Below are 24,440 nucleotides of genomic sequence, written 5' to 3'. Positions count from 1 at the left end.
CCTACTACTCAGAGCACATTCCAAGAGGTTGTAAAACCATTAACCAAAGGTCATAAAAAGGGAACTACAATTTACTATAGGCACAAGGACAGAAGATAAAATATTGACTGGGTTTTTCTATACAAAGCTTCACTAATAACTTACTGTTTTTAACTCTCTATGACCCTGTAGAGCTGTGACAGATAATGTCTGGCCAGATAATTACTCCTAATGTCTATGCATGTAAACATTCTCTGTTGTAAACTTATTTATGTGTAAACTTGTGATGAACTTTTTATACCATATGATCATGTATTCTGAATGATGGCTATGTGCTGAGGACGACCAGAAGAGTCAGAACTGAGCTGAGGAGAACTTTTGTAGACAAAACGGAACACAAGAAGAACTTAGAAGTAAAGGCATACCATTGGGAGCAATGGTATTAAGAGTAAGGACATCACTGTGACATCAGAGCAGGAGGAGGGAGTAGGACAAGAATGCAGAGTGGAATAACTCATAAACTATAAGGCAACTTAAAAAACTAAGAGAGCAATATGCAGCATGCTAAGGGAAGGAGGAGAACAGAGGAAGCTCCAGAGAGAGCAGAAAGAGCAGGCAGGCTTCTACTGCCCATGGGACAGAACAGGCCTTTTCTTAATAGCAAGGCAGGCTTAGTCTTATTAAAGAGAAGAAAACTGATAATGTTAATAGATTTAACTTTCAAAATGGGTGTGATTCTGAGTTATATAGTTATATTTTTCTGGATAAAAACTCAGTGTAAAGGTTTTTCTGGCTACTGGCTTAAGGAAAGGCTAATTTGGAAAAAAAGGTTTTTCTATGAGTTTTCTGATGAGGTCATTAAGGTAGTAGTTATGTCTTCCAGAATTATATGGATCAGACATGACAGAGGTAGGCCTCCAGAACACTAGATTTCAGAGAATCAATCAAAATAATTATCTAGATACTAAACCTTGTTTTGAGATTTGTATATTACAGAATACACAGCCTTGGTGAATGAATCTCCTTATCACCTGCATGTTCACTGATGCCCTGGACTTCCAGCTGGATGCAGTTAAGACAGACTTCAGAGGCTTATCAATTTACCCTTCCCCTCATCCCTCTTCTAATATCTCAGCACCCATGTTCAGCTTGAAGAAGTTAATGAAGAGTCGGCGCCCCAATTCCCTGGACTTGGGGACTGAGTTGGTTAATATTAGACTGCCTTTATCTGTATAATTGTTACTAAGCTGATGCAAAATTCAAGGATTTCATTGGTATAAATTTGTGGGTACAAGGCTTAGACCTTTCACTTCTCCAACAGGGGAAGTTGTGTGTTGCCTTAAAGAGTGTTTGCTTTTATATCAACAGTTTAGATATTAAGTCTCTTGTCTCTCGGGTTCATGCTGTTCAAACTGATGGCTTTGGTACGGCAACAGATAACAAATGAAACCCATACAGGTCCGCTATTTCAGGCTGGAAGTAGGGGACTCTGAAACCTCTGTCATCAAGACTATTGAGGATTAACCCCTAACTTGCGTGCTAAGCCGGTTAGCCAATGACCGGTAAGAGAGCATATCGAGACCCTTGCCCCTCACTTAATATGGTGAGGCTGGGGTGCTTTGTTCCAACCTAGGACAGGCACGGTTTCCGTAAGTTTTCCCAGCCTTCCCTTTTGAAAAAAAAAATTTAAAAAGGGGGACCTGTTGGGAGCCAACTTTAGTAGAAAGCGGCTAGATCAACTTTGCAGCCATCTGGAACCATATACCCTGATGAAAGACTTGGTTGGCAAAAGCCTATAACAGCTGAAGCACACTCTGATAAATATATTGTTTATCCCACATAGCTTGTTTTGCTGTTTAGTGACCTCAGCTGTATGGTGCACGTGGTAAAATGTTTTCACCTGTGTTCTCCTACTTGTGTATATAAATACGTAAGAATTCCCTTCAATAAGAGAGACTTGAGAAAAGAAAAGAGACTGAATCACACCCTGTCTTGTCTCCATTCTTCGTATCTCCTGCCCCTGCAGCCCTACTCTCTCTCTTGACCAGAGCACTTAGCCCCAAAAGTGTTGAGGCAAAGTGTTGAGGCAGAATGTGGGCCTCAACACCCCTCTCCATCCCCTATCCTACTGATCCCATCTAGTTCTAGGGAATCTGGTTCTATGCAAGAGCTCTGTGTTTCAGAGAGGGTTTTCACCATTCTAGGCATGGCTTGGCTATCTTTTTTAAAAAGGAAGTTGGCCCAGCCCAACCTGTTAGGAACAAGCACCCTCATCAAAGTTCCCAGCCAGGCCCAAGCGGTCTGAATCCACTAGAACCTGTGCTTTGCCTGCCATCTGTAATGGGCAACACATATTCTTTTTAACAATTTTTCCAATCCCTCTGCACTCCTTACACACACACACACACACAAGGAGAGAGAGAGAGAGAGAGAGAGAGAGAGAGAGAGAGAGAGAGAGAGAGAGAGAGAGAGAGAGGTGCATGGTCATGTCTGGGTGTGAGGGCTCTGGTGGGCAGACAGCACTTTCCTGGATCCAGGATGGTAAGGATCACCTGAGCCTGCTGACTTCCCCCTGCCTGATCCAACTCTTTTAGGCCTTCACTCTGGCTGAGTCTCCCTCTATTGAGCCGACCCTAGGTATCCCTGACTGTCCTGGAAGTCGCTATGTAGACTAGGCTGGACTCTAACTCAGAGATCCATCCACCTGCCTCTGTCTCCCAAGTGTTGGGATTAAAGGCGGTCACCACCACTGCCCTGTGCTGGTCAAACTCTTTCTATACTGTGGTGCTTATTTGGCCCTGGTTGCTGTTTGCAGGATCCTAGGCAGGGAAGGCAGCCTGACTCTGATTATGTTGCAGCTCCAGAAAGGGATGAGTGATCATTCTTGAGTTCATAGGAAAAGGCCATGCAGCCAGGTCTCCAACTCAGCAGGTCTGGAGTCCAGCCAGAGAGTGGAGAGCAAGGCTTAAGAGCAACCACTCACCAGGAGAGTTTGAGGTGCCACTGGCTGCTGCTGTCTGTAGAGGAGGGAGAGGCTGACCCTAGAGTGAGATGGGATTGAGAGTGGCCAAGGCAGGTTTCTGAGTGTTTGTCTAGTAGTAGGGCTTTAAGAAGAGGTTATCCTATGTAACCACACTGAACCCGACCCCATAATTTTCATGATGCCTCAGCCTCTGAAGTGCTGGAATTACAAACGTGCACCACCTCACCAGGCTCAGGGAAAGTGTCTCAAGGCATTTGCTCTTGAAGAATTGGCACAAGTGCATAAGGATGGCTAAGTATTCCAAGAAGGCATTCAGGAGAGGAGTGTGGAGATGAGGCAAAACCAGGTCAATCCACTCCATCTATTCTCTTCCTCTAAGGTCTGATTCCACTTGCTTTTCTAGGAATTTGGTTCCACTTAAAAATTAACTGCCCCAGGACACATCCTGGGAGGAGCACATTCCTTAGTCCAAGGACACCTGCTGGATTACCCTACTGGATTAACATTCAGAGGAAGCAGCAATTAACATTCTCAGACCACACCTGCAGGTGGGGAAGGCCCTAGGCAGGTAGACACATTCCTCAGGAGGAACCAATCCTTGCCATTTACAGACAAGGGAGGTCCTTGCCACCTGATTCCCCAAAGACCAATCAGTTTAAAAGTCACATTGTTGCACCAATCATATTGTGCCTAGTCACTGTTTCTCTAGTCCACCCCTTAAACAGTATAAAAACTGCTCTTACCTTCAACTTGAGGTTCTTCTTGGTGCTTCTGGCCTGTATGCAGAGAACTCCAGTGCACTGGGTTATTATTATCATCCAACCTCAGGTTATTGCAGTGAATCCCGTCCGTGAGATTTTCTGGGGGAGCGTGTGTCCTGGTTTTAGATCTTGTAAGTCCAACACTTTCTGACTGAGTCTGTGTGAGGCCAGAGCAGAAAAGGAGGGGGGCCTCTGAAAAGATGGCAGCTGCTCCTGCTGGTGTGTGCCAACTTGAAGAAGAGGCACTGATGCGGAAAGAATGGCTGAAGGCCCTCCGGGAGAAAACTGGCTGCAAGGAAAGGGGAGATGGGAGGCCACAGCGCAAGAGGCTCAGAGAAGAAGAGGAGGAGCACAGGGAACCCAGGTTTTGGAACTATGTCCCAGAGGATAGAGACCTGAAGAGGTGGCAGGTCCCCCAGGCCAAACCAGTTGCAGTGGAGGAGAAGGTGAAGAAGCAGCTGGAGGCTGCCAAGCCAGTGTCTGTCATTGAGGAAGTAGACCTGGCCAACCTAGCACCTCGGAAACTGGATTGGGATCTCAAGAGAGATGTGGCCAAGAAGCTGGAGAAGCTGGAGAAGCTGACCCAGAGAGCCATCTCAGAGCTGGTCCACGAATGGCTGAAAGGCCATTAGGACAGCCTGGCCTCTGCAGTACACTCCACCATCCAACAAGAGGCCTGTGACTCCGACTGAGATGCTTTCCGTGTTTCATCTCTTCAGCACACACACATCCTGTGGGAAGGTAGTCTCAGACAGGGATGGGGTTAGGCTGACCAGCACTTCTGGGTCTTGAGAACTGAGCCAGCCCACTGAGTCTCAGCTTCTCTTGGTTGTGACAGTTCATCTCCCAGGGGTTTCCACTACCCCGAGTGGGTCAAAGCTGCGATCTGTACATATGTATGTAAACAGAGCTTGTAAGTTCTGGAAATAAAGCTGCATTTAGTAGAGTTGTGTCGCTTTCAGTTTTTTTGGTGCTCGGGGGGTTGGACTTGGGATGTAGAAGTTTTACTTACTGTTCTTACTCCTGGTTAGGGCCAGCCTAGGTGAGCCTGGAGGGGTGGGCAGCACCAAGGTTGACCTTCTGCTCCTAGTCTCTAGTCAGACTCAGCAGTGGTCGCCTCGGAACCCTTAGACCACAGATATAGAGACTGGGATTGTCCTCTTAAGACCCCTCACAAGGCCTTGCAGTAGTTTGTGCCAAAGAAGGAGAGAGTCCCACATGGTCCTCTGGACCCCTTCCAGTGTGAGAGTGAGGAGGCTGCACTCTGAAGAACTTCACAGAGAACATGGAAGGTTAGAGGCTATCACACTGCTCTCCCCGATCCTGTAGGGCTACCAGCCATGCATCTCTTTCCTCTCCCAGTCAGAGCTATGAGTCAGTTCTACTAGAGATCATGCTATGGTATGCTAGGGTTTAGCTGTGATCTTGGAGCCTGGAGTAAGCTGTGAGCCTCTGTGTTGATTCTCTAGATGACAGCCTGGAAGCATGAAGCTGATGTAGGTATAGCCATCTGGAGCTCCTCTCTGGGAAGATTACACCTGCAGGTTGCAGGGCCAGCCCCTGCAGACTTCTTTCCTGTTCTGGTTCTTCTTGAAGCAGCAGAGTGAGAGGAACTTCGAAGGGGGTGAGACTTGGTCTTAGGAGATATTTAGGGTTGTTGTGTAATAATTGAAGACCCCCATACTCGGGAGACCCTTCCTCAAGTCTCAGGGAATCATGACCACCCAAAGATCACAAGAAACCATACCTGGATGCAATCAGCAGAGGTTTATTAGGGAAGAAACATGGCAGCCAGCAGTGTCACCATGCACTTGCGCAGGAGTGGGGTTCCACCACAACATCCAGTCCATGGAGGGTTTGAAAGTGAAAAACCACAAACCAGGGGACGGGGGAGGGGGTTTGAGGGGTTGCAAAAGATACATGACATAAGAATAGCAAAACATTCCAGAGAAACCCACCCTGAAAGGTTAATAGCCATGTCACTGTGTCCCACCTTCTCATTTACCAACTACTTCAGATTAAAGATCTTCACTTCTTCCTGCTATAGCCCCACCTAGGTGGCTTGCATCTTTTATCTGTGGTCAGGAATGCCTTCCTGCCTTGGGCCTCTCCCACCCATAGCTGGGCCTACTGCCTGAGGCTTGATTCAGGGAATAATGTCCTCCACCTGGAATGTGTCCTGGGGTAGTGAAAATCTTACATTCAGTTCCGCATTCTGGGACCTGCATTTTTCTGCCCAGGTCTAAGGGCAAAGAAGTCTACACATATTTCATAAAATGGCCTTTATAATTTTTCACTCTACATAATAATAAAGCATTTACCTATCTAGGTCTAAGTCACTTTACCACTGTAGCTGACCTACCTTGGAGGCCAGAAACTGCAGTCTCTGGCATTCAACACCTCAATGTAAAACAGCAGGCTATTAAGTAAAGGATTAATTGTTAGAGCTTTTCCCCTTTTGTGGGGAGCCTGCAGATATCATCCTTGCAGCCATCTTTAGCCATATACCCCGACAAGAGACTGGATTACAATAGCCTACATTGCTGAGCACATTCTGATAACATCTGGTTTTAGATACCCAGGATCTTCCCTTAGGTGTGTGAGACTTAAAGGTGTGTTACTTAAGGGTGGGACTTAGAGGTCAGGTTTAGAGATAAGGCCTAAGGGCATGACTTGAGGGAGAGACTTAGAAGTGAGACATATAAAAGGCAATAGGCAGACAGAAGAAAGCTACAGAGAATTGGGCACTTGGAATAGGCACATGAGACTTGAGACTGGAACTTGGAGGCACTAGGGACTAGAAACTCAAGACTTGGGACTTGGACTAAGAAGAGAGACTGAAGGATAAACAGGATTGAATCACACTCTGTCTGGTCTCCATTCCTTGCATCTGTTCTCTCTCTCTCTCTCTCTCTCTCTCTCTCTCTCTCTCTCTCTCTCTCTGAACCCCGACCCCTGTGGACTGGAGCAGCTTGGGGCAGTGTGGGCTCTAACAATTTAGGCCCCAAGGCTTTTGGCAGTGTGGGTTCCAATATTGATAGTGTGGTCACCGACATTTTGGCCCCCAAACTTGAGGCATCTCGGGCCATGACACCCTTTGTCTAGATGCCTCTTGCTGGTCAGGCTAGGGGGAAGGTTGGAGCAGTAAATTCCTATTGAACCAGGGGAAGAGAGTCAAGCTAGCAGGAGGAAAAACTTTTACATAAGCAAAGATGGAATAAGCTCATATAAATTCATATTCATATGCCCATATAAACTCACAGATTCATGCATGCACACTTATACATTTCCTTTCAAACCAGTGAGGCTCAGTTTGCATATGTTCTCACAATTACATATGGAACCACACACACATCCATACTAACAGGCATTTGGAGCAAAAGACCAAGCACCAGTGCAGAAAGAACTCACTCATTCTGGATGAAAAATGAGGTTCAATCTCTATTGCACAGAGAAGGAAAAAGCTTCTGCCCTTTTATTGCTAACTGAATTAAACCCAAATCTGTAAGAGAAGAAAGCTTTGTTCTCTTTAATATGACTAAGCCTGCCTTGCTATTAAGAAAAGACCTGTTCTGTCCCATGGGCAGGAGAAGCCTGCCTGCTCTTTCTGCTCTCTCTGGAGCTTCCTCTGTTCTCCTCCTTCCCTTAGCATGCTGCATATTGCTCTCTTAGTGTTTTAAGTTGCCTTATAGTTTATGAGTTATTCCACTCTGCATTCTTGTCCTACTCCCTCCTCCTGCTCTGATGTCACAGTGATGTCCTTACTCTTAATACCATTGCTCCCAATGGTATGCCTTTACTTCTAAGTTCTTCTTGTGTTCCGTTTTGCCTACAAAAGTTCTCCTCAGCTCAGTTCTGACTCTTCTGGTCGTCCTCAGCACATAGCCATCTTTCAGAATACATGATCATATGGTATAAAAAGTTCATCACAAGTTTACACATAAATAAGTTTACAACAGAGAATGTTTACATGCACAGACATTAGGAGTAATTATATGGCCAGACATTATCTGTCACATTATCTACAGGGTCATGGAGAGTTAAAAACAGTAAGTTATTAGTGAAGCTTTGTATAGAAAAACCCAGTCAATATTTTATCTTCTGTCCTTGTGCCTATAGTAAATTGTAGTTCCCTTTTTATGACCTTTGGTTAATGGTTTTACAACCTCTTGGAATGTGCTCGGAGTAGTAGGTGCCTGCTTGCTATCTCAGAAGCAACTAACTCATGACACTAAAGACTGGTAGAGTTTTCCTTGCAATTTTGACATCAGTGAAGACCTAAGAGGGGCTGGAGAGATGGCTCAGCAGTTGAGAGCACTGACTGCTCTTCCAGAGATCCTGAGTTCAATTCCCAGCAGCAACCACATGGTGGCTCACAACCATCTGTAATGGGATCCAATGGCCTCTTCTGGTATTTCTTAAGACAGTGAAGATGTACTCGCATAATTAAATAAATTTAAAAAGAGAGAGAGAGACACAGAGAGAGAGAGTGAAAGAGAGAGAGAGAGAAAGTGTGAGAGAAGAGGACCTAATAGTAATCCCAGTATAAAAAAGCTTAAAAATACTGGTATTATTTAGGAAATCTTCCAGGATCATCATTAAGAATTAAGAAATCACCGGGCAGTGGTGGCCCATGCCTTTAATCCCAGCACTTGGGAAGCAGAGGCAGGTGAATTTCTAAGTTTGAGGACAGCCAGGTTTACAGAGTGAGTTCCAGGACAGCCAGGACGACACAGAGACACCCTGTCCTGAAAAACATCCTGTATTTGTCTATATAGCATCACAACATAGTACATCTCCATTGTTCTGCAGAGATCGGCTCAAAAGTTTGGGTTAACACATAGTGATTTTTACATATATTTAATAAGAACAAAAAAGCATATTAATAGCAGAAATCTTTCCTAAAATGAATTTCTGATGGGCCTTGCCTACCCTAGTTGTGTCATAAATTAGGATCCAAAGTGGACCCATCTCAGGAATGTCACCTGCTAGTTTTTAGCTTCTCCTAAGTTGGCTCCTGACAGTTCATTTTAGGGCTTCCTCTCCCCCTAACTCATTCAGTATGCTGGTCCCTGTATGCTGTGTTCCTTCCATACAGTGGCCCAGCTTTGGCAGACAGTGCCGAGGACTTAGGTCATGCAGTTAAGTGCGTGTGCACACAGAAGTTAGGACACCCAAAAAGTAAATAAAATCTCTCAGATGACAGTTTCAGATCTTCGTGTGGCTGTAGATAACCTGTAACACCAGCAGTCCAGGGAGGCAGGGGGATCAGGAGTTCAGATCATCCAGCTACAGGCCAGCTTGAGGCTCACCCAGGGATGTGGGAGAGAGAAATGGCTAATATACTGACATCTTTTGGAAGGATCAGTAGGGTTGACTGCTGAGCAAGACTGATGGAAGACATAAGAACCAGGACTGAGATGAGAGTGTCATAGTCCACAGACATCCAACTACATAGGTGCATTACAGATTCAAGTGTAGCAAGGGCTGGAGAGGTGGCTCAGGGGTAAAAGTCAGTCCTTGCTGCGCACCCCAGACAACCTGTGCTGGAGTCCTGGAACCCACGCAAAGGTGGAAGAAGTGACTCTACAGCGTTGTCCTGTGCCTGTATGTGCACAGGCATACATGCACAAACACTATAAGCTCCAGACTATACCCCCAACCCCAGTCTAACTGGTGACTTTAGATCCCACTCCCTTCCCAAGTTTTACCTCATTGCATCTCCAGGAATTATCACCCTAAGAGAGCTGAAATGCCAGGCCAAGTCAACAGCATCTCGTGAACCCTGCCTATAGTCAAGTGGAGTTACTTAGAGCTGTAACAGTCAGTCACAGCAGGATGGGCGGACTCAGCCGGCTATAAAACTGAGACAGGACATGCCCTGTGGAAGTCCACTTTCACCCTACCCACCACACTGGGCTCTGTACCCCAGCCAAAGATGGTGAAGCCCCACAGGTACTGCTTCTCTGAGAAAAAGGCCATGAAGATGAGGCTGTGCAAGTACAGCCCCTCCACCAGAATCCAGTAGTAGTTGGTTGCCAGGAAGTAGAGGAAAAAGGTCATGGCCTCTCGGCAGCCAGCCTAAGAGACCAACCAGGGTTAGTTCCAGAATGTAGAACCTGCATCTTATAGGCAACGTTTGGTTCTCATTACTGGGAGAAGTTAGTTCTCTCTAGGCTGCTGGTTTGGGAACCAATGTAGTCCATATCTGTGACCAGGTAGACTCAAGGAGGGGGCAGAGAGGAGACCCCTAAGATGGGGGATCAGAACTGTGAGGCTGGATGGGAGATGTCTTCTGTCCTCATGGTAAAGGTCTCTTAGAGATGCCGGGGTGGCCTCCCTCTGTAGTTCAAACATCCTCTGTCCAGGCTATGTCTGAGTCACACACACCCTTCCCCATCCCCTATCCTACTGATCCCATCTAGTTCTATGGATTCTGGTTCTATGCAAGAGCTCTGTGTTTCAGAGAGCTTTTGACCCTTCTAGGCATGGCTTGGCTATCTTTTCTTTAAGGAAGTTGGCCCAGCCCACCCTGTTAGGCACAAGCACCCTCATCAAAACTCCTGGCTTGCCTCATGCCATCTAAATCCACTAGGACCCTGTGCTGTGCCTGCCATCTGCAATGGGAAACCCATATTTATTTTTAGCAAATTTTCCAATCCCTCTGCACTCCTTACACACACACATACACACACAGAGACACAGACACACAGACACAGAGAGAGAGAGAAAGAGAGAGAGAGAGAGAGAGAGAGAGAGAGAGAGAGAGACAGAGAGAGATGGAGAGAGACAGAGAGAGAGAGAGAGAGAGAGAGAGAGAGAGAGAGAGGTGCATGGTCATGTCTGGTTGTGAGTGCTCTGGTGGGCAGACAGCACTTTCCTTGGCCCAGGATGGTAAGGATCACCTGAGCCTAGTGATTCCCCCCTGCCTGTTCCATCTCTTTTAGGCCTTCACTCTGGCTGGGTCTCCCTCTATTGAGCCGACCCTAGGTATCCCTGACTGTCCTGGAAGTCACTATGTAGACCAGGCTGGACTCGAATTCAAAGATCCATCCACCTGCCTCTGTCTCCCAAGTGTTGGGATTAAAGGCATTCACCACCACTGCCCTGTGCTGGTCAAACTCTTTCTATACTGTGGTGCTTATTTGGCCCTGGTTGCTGTTTACAGGATCCTAGGCAGGGAAGGCAGCCTGACTCTGATTATGTTGCAGCTCCAGAAAGGGATGAGTGATCATTCTTGAGTTCATAGGAAAAGGCCATGCAGCCAGGTCTCCAACTCAGCAGGTCTGGAGTCCAGCCAGAGAGTGGAGAGCAAGGCTTAAGAGCAACCACTCATCAGGAGAGTTCGAGGTGCCACTGGCTGCTGCTGTCTGTAGAGCAGGGAGAGGCTGACCCCAGAGTGAGATGGGATTGAGAATGGCCAAGGCAGGTTTCTGACTGTTTGTCTGGTAGTGTGTTGAGGCCCACATTCTGCCTCAACACTTTTGCCTCAACACTTTGGGGCTAAGTGCTCTGGTCAAGAGAGAGAGAGTGGGGCTCTTGCGGCAGGTGACACAAAGAATGGAGACAAGACAGGGTGTGATTCAGTCTCTTCTCTTTTCTCATGTCTCCCTCTAGTCTCCGCTATTGAAGGGAATTCTGAGGTATTTATATACACAAGCAGGAGAACACAGGTGAAAAAATTTTACCACGTGCACCATACAGCTGAGGTCACTAAACAGCAAAACAAGCTATGTGGGATAAACCATATACTTATCACAGTGTGCTTCAGCTGTTATAGGCTTTTGAAAATCAAGTCTTTCATCAGGGTATATGGTTCCAGATGGCTGCAAAGTTGATCTAGCCGTTTTCTACTAAAGTCGGCTCCCAACAGTAGTGGGCTTTAAGAAGAGGTTATCCTATGTAACCACACTGAACCCGACCCCATAATTTTCATGATGCCTCAGCCTCTGAAGTGCTGGAATTACAAACGTGCACCACCTCACCAGGCTCAGGGAAAGTGTCTCAAGGCATTTGCTCTTGAAGAATTGGCACAAGTGCATAAGGATGGCTAAGTATTCCAAGAAGGCATTCAGGAGAGGAGTGTGGAGGTGAGGCAAAACCAGGTCAATCCACTCCATCTATTCTCTTCCTCTAAGGTCTGATTCCACTTGCTTTTCTAGGAATTTGGTTCCACTTAAAAAATTAACTACCCCAGGACACATCCTGGAAGGTGCACATTCCTTAGTCCAAGGACACCTGCTGGATTACCCTGCTGGATTAACATTCAGAGGAAGCAGGTATTAACATTCTCAGACCACACCTGCAGGTGGGGAAGGCCCTAGGCAGGTAGACACATTCCTCAGGAGGAACCAATCCTTGCCATTTACAGACAAGGGAGGTCCTTGCCACCTGATTCCCCAAAGACCAATCAGTTTAAAAGTCACATTGTTGCACCAATCATATTGTGCCTAGTCACTGTTTCTCTAGTCCACCCCTTAAACAGTATAAAAACTGCTCTTACCTTCAACTTGAGGTTCTTCTTGGTTCTTCTGGCCTGTATGCAGAGAACTCCAGTGCACTGGGTTATTATTATCATCCAACCTCAGGTTATTGCAGTGAATCCCATCTGTGAGAGTTTTTGGGGGAGCGTTTCCCCTGGTTTTAGATCTTGTAAGTCCAACACTTTCTGACTGAGTCTGTGTGAGGCCAGAGCAGAAAAGGAGGAGGGCCTCTGAAAAGATGGCAGCTGCTCCTGCTGGTGTGTGCTGACTTGAAGAAGAGGCGCTGATGCGGATAGAATGGCTGAAGGCCCTCCGGGAGAAAGCTGGGTGCAAGGACAGGGGAGATGGGAAGCCACAGTGCAAGAGGCTCAGAGAAGAGGAAGAGGAGTACAGGGAACCCAGGTTTCAGAACTATGTCCCAGAGGATAGAGACCTGAAGAGGTGGCAGGTCCCCCAGGCCAAACCAGTTGCATTGGAGCAGAAGGTGAAGAAGCAGCTGGAAGCTGCCAAGCCAGAGCCTGTCATTGAGGAAGTGGACCTGGCCAACCTAGCACCTCGGAAACTGGATTGGGATCTCAAGAGAGATGTGGCCAAGAAGCTGGAGAAGCGGACCCAGAAAGCCATCTCAGAGCCGATCCACGAAAGGCTGAAAGGCCATTAGGACAGCCTGGCCTCTGCAATGCATGCCCCCATCCAACAAGAGGCCTGTGACTCCGACTGAGATGCTTTCCTTGTTTCATCTCTTCAGCACACACACATCATATGGGAAGGTAGTCTCAGACAGGGATGGGGTTAGGCTGACCAGCACTTCTGGGTCTTGAGAACTGAGCCAGCCCACTGAGTCTCAGCTTCTGTTGGTTGTGACAGTTCATCTCCCAGGGGTTTCCACTACCCCGAGTGGGTCAAAGCTGTGATCTGAACATACGTATGTAAACAGAGCTTTGTAAGTTCTGGAAATAAAGCTGCATTTAGTAGAGGCGTGTCGCTTTCAGTTTTTTTTGTTGTTGTTGTTGTTGTTGTTGCTTGGGGGTTGGACTTGGGATGCAGAAGTTTTACTTACTATTCTTACTCCTGGGTAGGACCTCTGTTGTGGCTTTCTGTTTCTGCATTATTGGACCAGGATCCCATTCAACTTTGGGGAGCAAGAGGAGAGAGGGAAGAAATGGAAAAAAGCAAGTAATGGAGGGGTGTGTGAAGGGAAGAATGTGAGTGGTTGAGGCAAGGGATAATAAAATGAAGACTCACAGAATTCTGGAGCAGAACTGGCACTCACCTTGGTAGGTTTCTTGGTGACTGCCACATATAGGCTCACTGACCTTGAAGTAGGGGAGTATCCATCACATCTGGACATCTCAGGATGAAAATAAATGAAGCTCTCGTGGCCTGGAGGAGGCAGTCTTGGGAACCGTGCAGTCCCATAGGGACGTCCCTTCCCTGTGGTGGTCGCTATCACTGCTGTTGCTACTGGGCCTGGGGTTGCCTCTAGCCATCTCCCAGACTCTCAGCTACAGGGAGGCTGTGCTCCGTGCTGTGGATGCCTTCAACCAGCAGTCCTTGGACACCAATCTCTACTGTCTCTTAGACCTGGATTCTGAGCCCCAAGGGGTGAGGCAGAGGAAGAGCCAAGTTCTAATCCAAGGCACCTCCTTTCAGTGCAGTCTCTCCTTTCCACAGGAGACTCCATAAATCTGTGTCTCCTTTCAGATCGCCAGCATTTGGCTTGGAATACCTGCTGTGGCACAAGATGCCTGGGACTTCCATTGCAGGGACTGGGGTGGAATCTTGGCCCTGGGAATTAGCCTTTTGTTTTTTCTTTAAGTTTTTCCATATCCAAAGAGGGACACTACCTTAAAGTCCCTAAGGTTGTGCCTGATCCTCGAGTCCCTCTCTCTTTGCAGAAGGGGAGCTGCCTGAGGGCTGATCTCATTCACTGGGAGGGGGGTGATGGAGGAGGGGGCTCATTTTTTCTTCCCTCTGTACCTCAGCCCTAGCACCTGTCTCAGCACCCAGCATGTAGTGCTGGAGGGTCACCCTGTCGGTGCATGTCAGGAGACTGATCCTTCAAGTTTTGAGAATGGGCCTGAGACTAGTCTCCCTACTTTCTTCCCTGACCAGGATGAGGACCCAGATACTCCCAAGTATGTGAGGTTCTGAGTGAAGAAGACTGTGTGTGCCAAGGCAATGCAGCAGACACCTGAGCAATGTGCCTTCAAGGAACAGGGGGTAAGGCAGAGGGGCTGGGGGTGGGAGTCCCTCTTGAGGAACTAGTCAAGGAGTCCCAAGGGAATATTTCCATCCAGTGGACTAGGGTTTAGGGGTTATGGCAAATGAATTCCAGTTTGACCATGGTTTTTCTCTTCTAAGGTGGTGAAGCAGTGTATGGGGACAGTCACCCTGAACCCGGCCTCAGATTCTTTTGACATCAGCTGTAATGGGGTGAGTGGGGTGCAGGGGATGGTGAGGGGATGGAACATGGGTTATCCTGCAGACCAGTTAGTCCCTATTCCTACCCAGAGCAGAAGAGAGCTCCCCTCCATCCCCTTGGCTCCTGCCTTGAGCCTGAACTTCAAGACTGTCATTCCCTGGAGTAGTGATTCAGTTTGGCTCTTCCTTGGGAGGCAGAGGCAAGAGGATCCCGATGGGTTCTAGGCCAGCCTTACCTACATAATGAGTTCCAGGCCAGACATGGCTACATAGGAACTTGTTCCGGATGCAGATTCTTAGATCTCACTAAGACTGACAGGACTCGAGGGTGAGGACTTTTTCACCTGGGGTTTAATACACTCTACTGGATATTCTGAGTCCTGCTAAATTGAAGTTCAGAGCATTCTCTTAGGGTATACTTTCTCAGACCCTTGGGAGCCCCTTGCTATTCCTAGGCTCTGGGTTCTCATCTTTTATTGGGGTTAAGGATCCAACTGCATGTCCCAAAGGCTGAATAGGGTCCAGAGGTTCTTGGAGTATCCCAGAAGTATGGTCTAGGTGGGGAAGAATCTTGGGTGGCCCTGGAACCAGCCCCACAAGGAACCCATTTCTTCCTGGTACACAGCCTGGTATACAGCCCTTTCGGTTCAAGAAAGTTTCACGGCTGGCTGGACTCCTCCCGAAAGGTGGGGAGAAGATTGGTGAAAAGCTTAAGAAAATTGGCCAGAAAATTAAGGATTTTTTTTTTCAGAAACTTGCACCTGAGACAGAGCAGTAGTCCTGCCTTGGCCTGTTTCTGGATCCCTAAAATAATAAACTTGGTAAAAGAAACTTCTCTCAGTGGCTTTTGTATTCATTGTCTTTACCTGTGGAGGCTTTCTGAGCACATGTGTGTGCTATAATTTTATGTTCTCTATGTGTGTGTGTGAGAAAGAGGAAGGTAACTGTCCATTCAGGAGGTGTATATAAGTCAGCAGGGCAAGAGGTCCACTTTCAAAAGGTTTATAGCCAGGCAGTGGAGTATTCATGTTTAATTCTAGCACTTGGAGGGGCGGGGCAAAGGCAGGTGGATCTCTGAGTTTGAGGCCAGCCTGGTCTACAGAGCAAGTTGCAAGATAGCCAAGGGCACACAGAAAAGCCCTGTCTTGAACCCTCCCCTCTCCCTCCAGAAAAAGATTTATTAGCTGGGTAGTGATGGTATATAGCACTTGCAAGTGAGAAGCAGTTGGATCTTTGGGTTCAAGGCCAGCTTGGTCTATAGAGTTAGCTCTAGAACAGCCAGAGCCAACCAGAGAAACTGTCTTTTTATTTATTTATTTATTCATTTATTAATTATTTTGTTTATTTGTTTTTTTGTTTGTCGAGACAGGGTTTCTCTGTATAGCCCGGGCTGTCCTGGAACTCACTCTGTAGACCAGGCTGGCCTTGAACTCAGAAATCCACCTGCCTCTGCCTCCCAAGTGCTGGGATTAAAGTCGTGCACCACCACTGCCTAGAAGGCTAGAAGAGATGTTAGATCTCCTGGAACAAGAGTTACAGGTAGTTGTGAACTGCCAGATGTAGATGCTGGGAACTAAACCCAGGGTCTTCTGCAAGAATAATAAGTGCTCTTAACCACGGATCCGTCTCTCCAGCCCCTAAACATTCATTTATTGCTTACCTACATTTGACCTAATATATGACTGTCAGGTAAAATATTTTTAGGAATGGTGGTGGTGGTGCACATCTTTAGTTTCAGTACTGGAGAGGCAGAGGTAGGCAGATCTCTGAGTTCTTATGGTTTTCAAGTCCCCTTGGCCACTGTAAGACCTGAGTGGTCTCAGGGGTTTCTTTAGGTCTGTGGCTCTAACCATAGCCTCCACACTTCCCTGGGTCTGAAACTTGGTATCCAGAAGGCTCGTAGAACCCACAGGTGACCAACATTTTGACTCCATCTGGTCACCTTGGGGCAAGTGTCTAGCTCCACCTGTGGTCCTGTTGGCATTCAGCCAAGACTCTTCATATTGACTCTTCATAGTCAATACCAGGAACCACCAGTTCCTAGAGCTGAACTTCATGCAGACATTCCTCTAGGAAGAGTCACAGAAAACAATGTCCTAGTGAGCTCAGAAAAAGAGGAAGTCAAGACAACCATACCCCAACAGAAAAACTCAACACAAAAGACACAACACAAACCATCACCAATGGCCTGGTACCAACCAAACCACTCCCTATAAGGGAGTTGGGACTTACAGCTTGGTTCTTGACTAAGGGTCTTATCCTCAGAGTGTCTGTCAGAAGCTCTTTCATTGGACACAACTTTGAATCCAATAGTTTTGATGTGTTCCTTGTATCTGGCTGTGTCTATCTGGAACTGCATGTGCCTCCTTTGAGTTGGCCTGATTCCATTTGCATTCTAACCTGCTTTCTTCCTCTGTTTCAGTGTAAATTCATCATTTGAATTTGCTTCTAAGTGGACAACCTGATGTGGTCTTATTTTTATGTTGTTTCATCTGGTGGTGGTGTTATTGTTATGCTCATATATTTATTCTGAGGAATATTTTTAAATTGCTTTTTTTAAATTTCAAGTTTTAAGTTACATTTATTTATTTACTTGGGGTTATGCATAACTAATTACATCTGCAATGACTACTTCCAAATAGACTCACATTCTGAAATATTTGGAATTAGGAATTCAGCTTATAAGCTGGGGTAGGGAGTACAATTTAGGTGACAAGTGTTCTAAAGTTACATCTTTGGGATACTGACCTGTGACAGCATGTATCAACTAGGAATTTGGGCTTGCAACTGTACATGTGTGTTGAAATGGGATGGCCTAGAACAGTGGTTTGACGTTCTATCTAGATCTTAGCTTGAGCAGTGTGCTCAGATCTCATACCTGGGTGTACTGCTTGGTAGATACCTCTAGTTGTGGATGTGCACCTCAGATGTGGACCTCAGGCCTTAGAGCTGAATGTCACTGCAGAACCTCTATTCCGTGTGTTCAATACCAGCCAGTCCTCTCCCTTGGACACAGCCCTGTGCTGAGGAATATACAGAAACCCACTTATCTTTACCTTCCGAGTGCTGGCATTAAAGGCATGTGCCACCACATCCCAGAATCTCTAACTCAGGCATAAGCAAAAGCTTCCTGGACTGTAATATGGGCCAGCCCTCTGGGCACCTGAAACAAGTTGTGTTGAGCAGCTCAGGATGACCAACCGTAATCAATTCACCTGATGAATATAGCTGTGCAAATGACCCTGGGTGAAAGTAACAGAAGCAGTCAGCTGACAGATAACCAGGGATGTTATCTGTCGGCATTTTAGACCGATGACGTTCGCTGTAATGTTGCAAAGAATTAACTGTTTTGTTGATATAGTGGAGGTATAACTGCTTTTAGTACCTCTATGGAAATCAGAAATCCTGTCTTATTACCCAGCCTCATTAAAACACACCTTCACTGGGCAGAGCCACAGAGGCACCTTGGAGCAAAGAGGTGCTTCTGCCTAGGACACAGCCCTGTGCTGAGGTCCACAGCATGGTTTGAGTCCACACTGAACTTTCCTAGGACACAGCCCTGTGCTGAGGTCCACAGCATGATTTAAGTCCACACTGAACTTGGTGAGTGATTGTGTTTATGTGCTACATAACCAACTCACTGAGAGAGTCTTACAGGAGTCTCTCTTGAGCACAGATCAGAAACCTGGCTTCAGGGTAGATGCAAGGACTCCCATGAAGGACAGAGAGAAAGCCTGTACAGGAATACTGCCAGCCTGGAGCATTCGGTAGCAAAGAGTTTACTAAGGAAGCCAGGTCAGATGCTGGTTACACAGGCACTGCTGCATTTTCCTGACTAGTCAACAGGCTGCTCTTTCTGGAGGAAGGAGGACAGTCCTTTGTAAAAAGAGGTGTCACCATCCTTCCTGAACACCCAGGAATACTCCACAGAAGAGGTAGATAGAGGTGGACTGCAGCAGCTGAGCTGTGGGTGGCTAGACCTTCCAGCAGGAGGTGAGGTCCAACAGGGACAGTGCCTTCAGCCCACCTTCTCAGGGACTGATAGGACTTTACTAGGCTGGTTTGGGCCCTCCTGTTTCAGCTGCACAGTGGATGCCTTCCTCTGGTCTGTAGTGCACAGGACCACAGCCATAGCTGGGGTTCTTCCTCCTCATGCCAGTGCTGTTCACTGAAGTCAGGGAAGAAGGCTGCAATCTCTCTGCTGGTGGAAACCACAGAGTCTATGAGAAGAGGAGAGGCAGAAAAGAACTACTTAGGAGGTTGAGGCAGGAGGACTGCAAGATTGGGACCACGGCTCAGAGAATAAAATAAATAAGAGAAGGGGCCATCACAGGGAATGTAGGGTAAAGATAAGCAAGACTCAGTCACAGTCAGGCTCAGAAATATGAACCACTCAGTCCGGATATATAAAGAAAGCTCACAGGCCACATGGCTGACACAGCTACAAAGGGCCAGAAATATGAGACACAGCTCACTGGAGAGAGCACGGATTGTCAGTCTCCCACGTGGCTTCCTCACCTGTGGCTGTGGATGAGAGGTTTAGACTCACCTGAGCCATGGGTGGTATTTCGGGTGTCAGTGAGGCCCAAACTCCCACCAATTGAATCTGGGGCTATATGGCGTGCTCGAAATACTCTGGTGGGTCCCATCAGTGTCCTCCAAAGTTGGATGGCATCTTTGTGGGCAAGGATGTAGGCTCGGATCGGCCCACTGGGAATAAAAAAAGGGATATGATCACTTAGTCTAGAAACTCAGTTTGCTTTTGTTCTTAACTCTTCTTGTGGTTGCTGCATCTATGTGTGTGTGTGTGTGTGTGTGTGTGTGTGTGTGTGTGTGTGTGTGTGTTCGCTCATGCACAGGCACATGCACACACAGGTCAGATGACAACTTACAAGAGGTGGTCCTCCCCTTTCACTATCTCGGATCCAGGGTCAGACTCAGGCCTTTATATGATGGGCAGACAAGCTGATCCCTCTAGGTTTTCAACCTCAGCATCTAACACATGACTCAAGTGTTTGTTGCCACAGGTGGTCCTGTGTCACCTGAAACAGTGCAATGGAGGCTTCAGGTCCATTCTTACCTCCAGGATCAGTGGGTGGGCAACTGCATCAGGCTTGATCAGGGCTAGTGTGAGTTGGAGAGCCTGAGGACTTCAAAAGATGGCGCTCATCTCAGCCCTGGAATTGGAGAGCTGGATTAAGGACCACACAGCATTGAGCTCTCAGTACCTTCTACCCTGGAACCATGTAGCCTTGCAAGCTCAGCAGGGCTTCCACCCAACACTCACAGAGCTACACTCTGTGTCATATTTTGGGGCTGTAGGACACTCATTCACTTGGCTATTTGTACTCATGAGATGGTAGAGGGGACACTCAGGTTATCCTGTGAGATATACATTCGGTTCACACAAGTATAAGGGCACCAGGGAGCTCTCCGTTGAAGAGAAATTAAGTTGAGACACTGCCACCTGACTTTGTCAATACTTTTCTATCTTCTATACTTTTTTGTGTTTTAAATAAGGTTTATGATGTCTACTCTTCAATAGCCTAGCCATAAGACTACAATGACTGTCTCCTGTTTTTTTTGAGACAAGGTTTTTCCCCTATATAACCCTAGCTGTCCTGGAACTCACTCTGTATACCAGGCTGGCCTTGAACTCAGAAATCCGCCTGCCTCTGCCTCCCCTGATCATTAGGATTAAAGGCGCCTGCCATCGCTGCTGAGCTTGACTGCCTCTGGTTGTAAGGCCCTACTCTCTAGCTGCCTGCTATCCACTGTAGAATTGGAAGGATAATAAAAATGCCTCATGGCCACACAGCATCTCTTATCTAACACTTTATGTCATTTGTATGTATTTATCATTTGTATTTGTTATGTATTTGTCTATGTATTTGTTAACAAATAGAGAGAAGGTGTACAGGGCCACACACTGGGCACAATAGTCTCATTATTTTTAGCCTGAATACAGCTTAGGAGTCATGGCAGTAGTACCAGGGTAAGACCAAACAAAGAAACTATGCTAAAGTTTCTTCTGCTCACATCGTCTTTACAGGGTACTACTGGATGTTCTATCCTAACTATGTAGCCACGCCCAACCTAACCAGTACAGGAACAGCATACCCCACTTGACCTAATAATATTCTACATGATCAAATGGCACTGTGGCCAACTGCCCAAGGGGATGTCCTTGAGACCTCAAGTTCCTCAGCTCCACACTATTACCAAGTTCTAAGACTCTCACCCATACAAATTTGTAAGGACAAAAAGTCCACAGAAGTCTTCTCCTTATAACTACCATGACTCTTGCGGACTTTTTGGCACCCTCCTCATTGGTTCCTAGGCTTTTACTCTTGTCACTCTAACTCTGTTCTCAAGTACATTACAACTACTGGAATAAAAGCTAAGCATATATTCCCCTCCTTAACCTTCTATAGGAGTCTCTGATTTTTGAGCTCATTTGGGTACTTCTGTCCCTGGGAACTTCTCTGGGGGGTCATGTGGAGCACCTTCTCTCTTTTGCTCATAGGCTTTTTCAGTTCTAGGCCTTTCTTGGCTGACGATCTGTGTGTAAGTAGGTGTTCGTAACCTTATGTGTTCCACTCCCTGCTTATCCCTTACTTGCCGATTTGAGCTCAGCTCACTTCTGCAGTCAGGCTTCCTTCTTCTTCTTCTTCTTCTTCTTCTTCTTCTTCTTCTTCTTCTTCTTCTTCTTCTTCTTCTTCTTCTTCTTCTTCTTCTTCTTCTTCTTCTTCTTCTTCTTCTTCTTCTTCTTCTTCTTCTTCTTCTTCTTCTTCTTCTTCTTCTTCTTCTTCTTCTTCTTCTTCTTCTTCTTCTTCTTCTTCTTCTTCTTCTTCTTCTTCTTCTTCTTCTTCTTCTTCTTCTTCTTCTTCTTCTTCTTCTTCTTCTTCTTCTTCTTCTTCTTCTTCTTCTTCTTCTTCTTCTTCTTCTTCTTCTTCTTCTTCTTCTTCTTCTTCTTCTTCTTCTTCTTCTTCTTCTTCTTCTTCTTCTTCTTCTTCTTCTTCTTCTTCTTCTTCTTCTTCTTCTTCTTCTTCTTCTTCTTCTTCTTCTTCTTCTTCTTCTTCTTCTTCTTCTTCTTCTTCTTCTTCTTCTTCTTCTTCTTCTTCTTCTTCTTCTTCTTCTTCTTCTTCTTCTTCTTCTTCTTCTTCTTCTTCTTCTTCTTCTTCTTCTTCTTCTTCTTCTTCTTCTTCTTCTTCTTCTTCTTCTTCTTCTTCTTCTTCTTCTTCTTCTTCTTCTTCTTCTTCTTCTTCTTCTTCTTCTTCTTCTTCTTCTTCTTCTTCTTCTTCTTCTTCTTCTTCTTCTTCTTCTTCTTCTTCTTCTTCTTCTTCTTCTTCTTCTTCTTCTTCTTCTTCTTCTTCTTCTTCTTCTTCTTCTTCTTCTTCTTCTTCTTCTTCTTCTTCTTCTTCTTCTTCTTCTTCTTCTTCTTCTTCTTCTTCTTCTTCTTCTTCTTCTTCTTCTTCTTCTTCTTCTTCTTCTTCTTCTTCTTCTTCTTCTTCTTCTTCTTCTTCTTCTTCTTCTTCTTCTTCTTCTTCTTCTTCTTCTTCTTCTTCTTCTTCTTCTTCTTCTTCTTCTTCTTCTTCTTCTTCTTCTTCTTCTTCTTCTTCTTCTTCTTCTTCTTCTTCTTCTTCTTCTTCTTCTTCTTCTTCTTCTTCTTCTTCTTCTTCTTCTTCTTCTTCTTCTTCTTCTTCTTCTTCTTCTTCTTCTTCTTCTTCTTCTTCTTCTTCTTCTTCTTCTTCTTCTTCTTCTTCTTCTTCTTCTTCTTCTTCTTCTTCTTCTTCTTCTTCTTCTTCTTCTTCTTCTTCTTCTTCTTCTTCTTCTTCTTCTTCTTCTTCTTCTTCTTCTTCTTCTTCTTCTTCTTCTTCTTCTTCTTCTTCTTCTTCTTCTTCTTCTTCTTCTTCTTCTTCTTCTTCTTCTTCTTCTTCTTCTTCTTCTTCTTCTTCTTCTTCTTCTTCTTCTTCTTCTTCTTCTTCTTCTTCTTCTTCTCCTTTTCTCCTTCTCCTTCTCCTTCTCCTTCCTTCTCCTTCTCCTTCTCCTTCTCCTTCTCCTTCTCCTTCTCCTTCTCCTTCTCCTTCTTCTCCTTCTCCCTCCTCCTCCACCTCCTCCTCCTCCTCCTCCTCCTCCTCCTCCTCCTCCTCCTTCTTGGTTTCTGAGACAGGGTTTCACTGTGTAGCCCTGGCTGTCCTGGAACTCACTCTGTAGACCAGGCTGGCCTCTAACTCAGAAATCTGCCTGCCTCTGCCTCCCAAATGCTGGGATTAAAGGCGTGCGCCACCACTGCCCGGCACAGTCAGGCTTTCTTAATGATTCCTTTTGATTCCATATTCCTCATTAAAGGAAAGCTTCATGAAAGCTCATGTCCGTTTAGCTTCCCATCTTCACCTTAGTCCCTATGCAGGGTGCCTAGTATGTACCTGGCTTTCCACAGTATTTATCTGGGTGAATCAGTGCAGGAACCTGATCCAGCCATTCCAAGGCCAGGGTGCTAAGGGGTCTCCTGGGAGGACAGGCGACCTGTAGAGAGGGTGTGGTTCCAGTTAGGTTAGGGCTGTTTTAGTTATTGGTTTACAAGAAAATGCTGTCAAGTAAAGAAACTGGCTTGACTTAAAGGTCACCCTATCAGACATTTACACATTTTACAAGCTGCCCGGCCAACTGAGAAAGCCAATTTTTAGTGCCCATGATGGTCACGTGGTTGCTGGCTCCTCAACTCCACCTCTGCCTCACTTCTGCAGCCATGCCTCCTACTCCCCCCGGCCCCAGTTTTGGCGCCCAACCCTCCTATTGCCCCCACATTCTAGGACACAACAGTATACAACCTGGGTTTCTCTACTACGGGCCAAAGTCCACCCCAGACTCAGCTACTCCAGCTCCAATGGGGGCCCTGGTTCTGGGTTCACGTGGTACTCCCGCCAATCTTCCTGTCCACCAGGCACTGAGTTAGATAGTCCGCGGGCCCTTTGGGGTCCTTCAGGCACACATCCGGGCAGCCCTCCGGGTCCTACAGTCTAGTTCCGCACTCTTGTTGTGTTAGAGGGTTCAGTTGCAGCGCCTAGAGCTTGTTTACACAAGGTATCTTCCTCAGGAAAGTCTATTTCTTTATTTTTTTTTTTAAAGACTTAAGGTTTTGTAAAAAAATGTTACGTGTAAGCGTATTCTGCTTGCACGTATGTGTCTCACGTGCAATCCTTGTGCCTATGGAGCCAGGAGCGGGTGCTGGATCCTCTGGAACTAAAGATGGCTGTGAGCCTAGACCTGGGTGTTGGGAATATAACCCAGGTTCTCAGGAGGAGCAGTCAGTGCCGTGCCCTTAACCACTGAGCCATCTCTTTAGTGTGAAAATCCATCTATTTATGATGTTTTGCCTGTTTGTGTATGTCTGTGTGCACCATGTGTGTGCCTGGTGCCAGTAGAGGCCAGAAGGGGCTGTCAGCTGGAACTGAAGTTGCAGATTGTTTTTTAAGCCACCGTGTGGGTTCTGGTATTGAACCCAACTCCTCTGCAAGATCAGTGAGTGCTCTTAAACACCAAACCATCTCTCCAATCTGAAAGTTCATTTTTTTTTTTTTTGTCTGTCTGTCTGTCTTGTTGGTAAAAGCACGAGTCCATTTCTGCTTTCACCGGATGAGAATAGCTTCTAGTCAGGCACCTTGTTTTAATCTTACTTCCCAGGCAGGCCAAGCCCAATTTTACTTTATATCATACCTCTGGAGTATAAGAGACCTCCCATGAGCTTAGTCTTTCTTCTGCCTTCGTGGTATCTGCACGCACATACAACACACACAGTGGAAGACT

At 46.3% G+C, this 24,440-nt stretch overlaps 2 long non-coding RNA genes and 3 pseudogenes across 3 annotated transcripts; 3 read left to right on the top strand and 2 right to left on the bottom strand.

The window, feature by feature from the left end:
- The first annotated feature begins 3,923 nt into the window (after window positions 1-3,923).
- On the top strand, window positions 3,924-4,355 carry LOC117702071 (coiled-coil domain-containing protein 12 pseudogene; annotated as a pseudogene).
- Window positions 4,356-12,492: 8,137 nt separating this feature from the next.
- Window positions 12,493-12,867, top strand: LOC117702065 (coiled-coil domain-containing protein 12 pseudogene; annotated as a pseudogene).
- A 1,539-nt stretch (window positions 12,868-14,406) lies between these two features.
- Window positions 14,407-15,461, top strand: LOC117702068 (uncharacterized). Its single transcript, XR_013070297.1, has 2 exons — window positions 14,407-14,642; window positions 15,256-15,461. It is a non-coding gene; the product is annotated as an uncharacterized LOC117702068 (long non-coding RNA).
- Window positions 15,462-18,230: 2,769 nt separating this feature from the next.
- LOC117702067 (nucleoside diphosphate kinase 6-like) lies at window positions 18,231-19,704 on the bottom strand (annotated as a pseudogene). The gene is made up of 3 exons (XR_013070298.1): window positions 19,673-19,704; window positions 19,180-19,373; window positions 18,231-18,850 (listed from the first exon to the last, which is right to left on the bottom strand). The product of XR_013070298.1 is annotated as a nucleoside diphosphate kinase 6-like (transcript).
- Window positions 19,705-19,786: 82 nt separating this feature from the next.
- LOC143433919 (uncharacterized) lies at window positions 19,787-23,576 on the bottom strand. The gene is made up of 3 exons (XR_013070296.1): window positions 23,465-23,576; window positions 23,060-23,159; window positions 19,787-19,807 (listed from the first exon to the last, which is right to left on the bottom strand). It is a non-coding gene; the product is annotated as an uncharacterized LOC143433919 (long non-coding RNA).
- Between the last annotated feature and the right edge of the window lie 864 nt (window positions 23,577-24,440).

The sequence above is a fragment of the Arvicanthis niloticus genome, unplaced genomic scaffold, assembly GCF_011762505.2.
Source record: "Arvicanthis niloticus isolate mArvNil1 unplaced genomic scaffold, mArvNil1.pat.X pat_scaffold_413_arrow_ctg1, whole genome shotgun sequence".
Classification (NCBI taxonomy): Eukaryota; Metazoa; Chordata; class Mammalia; order Rodentia; family Muridae; genus Arvicanthis; species Arvicanthis niloticus.
Note: the sequence above shows the minus strand (reverse complement) of the source record. Positions and strands in the feature narration are given on the sequence as shown.